This window comes from Solanum dulcamara, chromosome 1, assembly GCF_947179165.1.
Source record: "Solanum dulcamara chromosome 1, daSolDulc1.2, whole genome shotgun sequence".
Lineage (NCBI taxonomy): Eukaryota > Viridiplantae > Streptophyta > Magnoliopsida > Solanales > Solanaceae > Solanum > Solanum dulcamara.
In genome coordinates this window covers 50,343,489-50,350,442 of record NC_077237.1, presented here as the reverse complement: position 1 = coordinate 50,350,442, position 6,954 = coordinate 50,343,489, and positions in this window count along the sequence as shown.

Sequence of the window (6,954 nt, the reverse complement as noted above, 5' to 3'; positions counted from 1 at the left end):
GGAAGAAAGAGGGGATATCATAAGTTTGGGGTTGAAAAAGGTGAAGGTAAGTCAATGTAGCATTATGGAGGGGAAAAATAGTCACTTTAATCCTAAATATATCCTACCTGAGCCTGAGTCTATGTTACAAGCAAATAAAGTCCTAATGTGATCCTAAAAGAGCTATTCAAAAGTTAAAGTATAGAAATAAGGCCAAGCCTATGGTCTATACATGTGCATTTATTGAACTTTATTTGAGAGAGTGAGTGATATCAGTTCAATCTCTATTTTTCTTATATATATCATGTGAGAGACTTCTTTATGGTGAGGGTACTATGATTGGGTTGTTTGGTTGCTAATTTGACTGGTATATTATTGTTTGCATTAGTTTGGTTGACTGTGAGTAGTATAATATCGTAAATCAATCCTTGTAAGTTAGTTGGAATGTTTTGTGCATCGCATAGCTGAGTTGCTGAATAACGTGGGTCATGCATTGTGTGTTTGGGATACTGTATACTTTCTAATATGCATTTGTGTTTGCGCGTCATTTTGTTTTGTGTTATGTCATTTCTTGAGGACAAGCAATGGTTCTAAGTTGAGGGTGTTGATGTATGTCATACATATGAAACTTTCGACGCTAAAAATGATGAATTAGTGTGGGTTTCAAGTGTGTGTTGCTGAGCTTTTGCTAAAAAGTCACTGAAGTGAGTGTCCACGAGACCCATGATAGGACATGAAGCCTTATAAGGCCCATGGAAGTTGGCCATTGTGATGGTGTGCTGCAGAAAAGAAGATGAGGAAGTTTGCTAAGTGAAACTCCACGAGACCCTTGACGGGCCATGGAGTCCACCATAGATCATGGAAGGTGGTCATGAAAGTCATGCTAAAGATTATTTATAAAGTTTAAGTAAAGAACCACGGACTCCGCCACGGGATGTGAAGAGGATCATAGAGCGTGAAGCTTGCCCATGAAGGAGCAAAGGACCACATAGTTGTAGAGCCATATCAAATACCATGGAGCATGACCACGGGGCGTGAACATCAATATGAGTCGTGATGCGTGGACGTGAACATGTGTCGAATTAAGTTTTCCTAGTTGATTTAGGATTTGGTTTTGTATTTTATAAATACCCAAACACGTTTTATTTTAAGGGTTACACAATTTTACATATTTTGAGAGCTTTGAACATTGTGTGAAGCATATTTTTGAGTTACTTACAAGAATCCAACGTTAATATAATATTTTGGTTTCTTTATTCGTTCTTCGTTCTTGTGATTCAAGGTTTTTTATTGCATAAATGTATGTAATGTTTTATGAATTCTACTCAATTCTTGATGCTTTACTTATGAATATAAGTAGCTAAACCCCATAAATAGGGTGGTGGGAACCATGCCGAAATAACGAGGTAGGCAAATGTATAGGTGATTTTCGTCTATTGTTTCGCATGCATAGTAGTTTTTTTCATCTTGTTTTCCTTTTAATGAGTGCACGCATTAAAAATACCCTATGTTCATTACTTTCTTAGTAAAAGGGGTAGTGCTTAGGAAAAGAAAACTACAATAGAGATTCTAAGTTCCAAACCTTAGTCTAAGAACTTGAGCCCAGAGGGGATAGTTTTGTGAGGTCAAAAGCAAGGGTTAGTTAGATACACATTCAGAGCCTTGAATGTAAATAATGGAATTCATCTAATAGGACCGGAAGGTGTTTATATGTACATAGCTTGCTAGATTTTGCATGCGACGCATTGAAAATATCACCTATACATGACGATTACTGAGTTACATGTCATGGGGAACAATGTCCTAGCTACTTTCTCATACTGTTTAAAACCTTAAGTCTATTTTATTATGTTACTCAGAACATTGATAATTTTTACTTATTTAACTTATAAAACCCTAATTTACTTTATGCATATTTCCTTTCGAGAAATAGTGACTACAAGTGAACATAAGTGCTAGTAGACTTATTTCCTCCGCATTCCCTATGGGTTTGACCCCAATCTAGTTGGGTTCTATACTTGACAACGACCACTTTACACTTTTTAATTAGAGTGTAAGTTTGGGTGTATTACTACAGTAGGAACTGGAACAACTATCCCATGACGAGGGCAATCCCTAGACCAGTGATTTAACTCACCTCATTCATAACAACCTTAAGATTAACAACCAGTATGAAATCGGCAATCATGGCCTGTAGAACCCGAATCTAATTCCCTCGAACTTTGGCCTATGGTAGGACCAACTAGACGCTGCTGGTCACCCTTACAAACATGCAATGCCTCCTGGACAGGCTGAATAGACTGACCTTGCTGAAGCTATGGGAAGGGCCTATCATAAGAGTCCCTACTCTAAGATCGGAACCCATTGTAGCTGCCTTGATGGTGAGTTGTCACAACCTAACCTAAGGCCTAGTCAAAACACGATGATTGAAACCCCGAAGGGCTCCAACCAATCCTCTTGATATATTATGAAGCATACATAAGGTAAAGTAAATGTGGAAATAGCATAAGAGAGTCTAAACCATGAAAATTAAAAGAAGAATGTAACTTGACAACATAGACTCGGAAGCATTTATCCCACTAATGCCTCTACTCATGAACATGGGAGGGGGATAAGACATGTCCCAATTTCACCCTCAAATAAAAATGTAATGAAGTCTTTGAAAGCAATAACCAACTTAATATCTAGTCCTTGATAGATGAGGACTCACTAAAAGTTTGCCAGAATGGAAGCTCACTAGCCATGTGTATGAGTATGATCCTCAACCTGAATCCCTACATTATGAGACAGTGTAGGCAATACTATGCGTTAGTATATTTGAATTTACTAAGTATGTGGGCATGATATTCAATATAAATAATAATATGCAATGGTCAAGAATGTACGCAATAAAGAATATCGATAAAGTCATGAGAACAATATGATGATCAAAGTATTTAAAGGACTTTGTTGAAAATCATAAAATAACATGAATAGCATATACATATGTGGTGTAGGAACCATAACCGATAATAAGACCATGCGAGCTATAAAATAGAATTCCGTTGTCTCCCCATATAAAGAATAAAAGGGGAATCTACCTGTGCCAAGATAGACTCTACCTCATTAGGAGGGTCATGTACATACGCTATATGTGGATCCACTAGCTGAGTCATGAAGGCAACCTACGGTGGCATGTATTTTATGGGACAAGTGGCTTCTACTAAGGCTTTTGGTAGGACCCCCACCTCAATTCCACTCAGTGCTAAGTCAAATCCCACAGAATACATACATAGCATACAAATCATAATAAATATATATCATAGTCATGAGTATAAGTTTGAAATTCATAGAGTAGCTCATTTCATAACATAATTGCAATGTGAGTATTGACCTTTCATCATTACAAATCATACTTGCACAATTCTTTTCATGAGGTTCCTAGGTCACCACATAGGGCCCTAAGTCACCTTTCTTCATAATAGAATGAAAATCATAATTTGATCGTAATTAAAATCCGTAGTCATGATTCATACTTGAATTTTGAAAAAATATCTTGAATACATAATCATTTTGATTGAAAACCATAGAATACCTTGAAATCATTGAACTTCATAATCATACTTTATGTAATTCATCATAGAAAATAGCTTCATGCATGGGCATTCATATTTTAACTTGAAATTATATAATTTACCTAGAAACATACTTATAGTGATCATTATTAATGATTAAAAACGTAATTAAAACAACCCAACATAATTTATCAAAATTGAAGTTTAAAAGTAATGAGATTTCATTAGATTTTGAAGTAACCTTGGACTCCATGAATGAAAGGACCTCATGAATCAATCCACATTGAAATTTGACTTGAATTTGAGAAGGAAGGCTTGATATGGAAGAGACCCTAACGAAAGCTTGATGAACTCTTGAGGAACCTTGGGAGAGAAATCTAGAATTTATTTTGGGAAATAACGAGAGGATAAAAAGTTTTCGGAGTATTTAGGACACAATACTTACTAAATATAGTCCTTAAAAGCATCCACATACATTATTAGAATATAGGGAAAATGACCAAACTACCCTTCATTAAAGTCAAAAATTTAAACCTATAGATGGACTTCTACGAATTGTAGGAATTATGATGAGTCATCATTATGGCTCATCCTACAGGTGTTACAAAAACCTAAAAATCAATCCTCTAAAGTTACTCTTACAAGTTGTGATGACGACTCATCATTGGTGTTAAGAGTCGTCAAAGTGACTCATATTGCAGATCTGAAAATCTGCAAGTTTATAGGGTATCTAAAGTTTCCATAGACTCGTTTCTAGGAGTTTTAATCCTCTCTATGAATTGTCCTGTTGAGTCATAGATGAAGTCCTGAGGCTCAATAGTTGCAGGGTATAAGGCCTGCACTACGACTCTTTTATACTAGTCGTAGACTCTTTCACTAGTCGTCATACGACTCATAGACTCTCATTTTTCCTTAGTCAAATTTCCAAACCTGAACTCATCTATATGACGCATTTCTACTATGCATTAAAGTCCTTACGAGTTGTAGACTAACTCATAAACTTGGGGTCAGTCGACTTTTCTTGAGATTTCCTTTTTATTCTAATTTTTTAATTTTCAGGTCTTACAAAATCTCTCCCTTGGAAATATTCGTCCTCGAATGAGATTCAACTAGCATAGAAAAGACACGGAAAGAGGACTAGCAACCCACCATGAACATGATGACTCATACAAAAACATAAACCATGAGATTTTCAATCTTAACATAAAGCATGACTTTTAAATCAACTTTCATGAACATACATGCATATTAATTGACATGGGAAGGACTGCATAAATAGGAATTTAATCGAATGGATCATGAATAACTTAGTACCTTAGGCTTGAGTGGAAGGAAAAAGATGCGGATAATGCTTCATCATGTCCGCTTCCGTCTCCCACATAGCACTCTCTACTTGTTGATTTCTCCACAACACTTTGATTGATGCAACATCTTTATTTTTTAACCTCTTCACTTGCCTGTCTAAGATTTCCATCGAAACCTCCTCACAAGTCAAATTCTCTTCAATGTTCACACTTTCCAATGGCACAATAGAGTTTGGATCACCCACAAAAGTTCTCAACATCGATACGTGAAATATCGGGTAAACCATAGCCAACTCAAATGGAAATTCTAACTCATATGCCACTTTAAAAATAAGCTTCAATATTCTATAGGGTCCTACATATCTAGGACTCAATTTCCCTTTATTGCCAAAATGCATTACACTCTTCATAGGTGAAACCTCCAAATATACCAGTCATCCACATTAAATTCAAGATCTCTTTTTTGAATGTTCGAATAGGACTTTTGACGACTTTGATCCATATTCAATCTCTCACTTATGAGCCTTACTTTCTCTATTACATCAACTACCAATTCAGGACCAATCAACATCATCTCTCTCACTTCAAACCATCCCACCAGGGATCTATATCTTATTCCATATAAGGCTTCAAAAGGAGCCATTTGGATGCTAGAGGGAAAACTATTATTGTAGGCATACTCAATCAATGGCAAATGCTCATCCCAACTTTCTTTCAAATCAATCACATATGCCCTTAACATATCTTCCAAAGTTTGGAATGTTCTTTTGGCTTGGCCATCAGTTTGAGGATGAAAAGTGGTACTTAACTTAACGTTTGTACCAAGACCCTTTTGAAACGACTTCCAAAAATGTGAAGTGAATTGAGTACCCTATCTGATATAATCAACAAAGGAAACCCATGATGTTTCACAAGTTCACGATTATACAACTTAGCATAGTCTTCGGTACTTTAGGAAGTCTTAACTAATAGAAAATGAGCCGACTTAGTCATTTGGTCCACAACAACCCAAATGGAATCATATTTCCTTCTATTATGAGGCAAACCCATCATAAATTCTATATTTATATCTTCCCACTTTTAAGTAGGAATTTCAAAGTATTGAGCTAAACCTCCCAGTTTTTGATGCTCAACTTTAACCTGTTGATAATTAGGACACTTAGCAACAAACTCCACTATGTCCTTCTTCATGCCATTCCACCAATACACTTTCCTTAAATCTTGATACATCTTGGTAGATCCCAGATGAATTGAATATCGAGAACTATAGGCCTCATTCAATATAAACTCTCTTAAACCATCAAAATTAGGCACACATAACTGATCTTGATAACGGAGTACACCATCTCCTCCTTAGGAGAAAGTCTCAATAGTTTTTCGACAACCGACTTCTTCAAGTCAACCAACATCGGATCATTGTCTTGTTTGGCCTTAACATCCTCCACAAGAGATGGTTCCAAGCCATTTTGTACAAGAACACCTCCATCATTGGAGTCAACCAAACACACTCCTAAACGTGCCAATCTATGGACATTTTTAACCAACTCCCTCTTACCTTCCTCAATATATGCAACACTATCCATGGATAATCGACTAGAGCATTGGCTACAATGTTTGCCTTGCCCGGATGGTACAACACACTCATGTCATAGTCCTTTAGAAGTTCAAGCTACCTCATTTGCCTAAGGTTCATGTCCCTTTGGATAAAAGCATATTGCAAGATTTCATGGTTGGTAAACACATCAACATGCACCCTATAAAGATAATGACGCCAAATTTTCAAGGCAAACACCACCACCCCAAGATCATGGGTTGGATAATTTTGTCCTTGTACTTTAAGTTTCCTAGAAGCATAGGTTATAACCTTACCATGATGCATCAAAACACAACCCAAACCAACATGTGAGGTATCACAAAAAACAACAAACCCATCTGCACCATTGAGTAATGCCAAAATAGGAGCTGACGTAAGACGATCCTTCAATATTCGGAAACTCTTCTCACATTCTTCTGACCATAGAAATTTCACTGTCTTTTGAGTCAACTTAGTCAAAGGCAAAGCATTAGATGAAAATCCTTTAACAAACCTCCTATAATATCCGGCTAAGCTCAAAAAG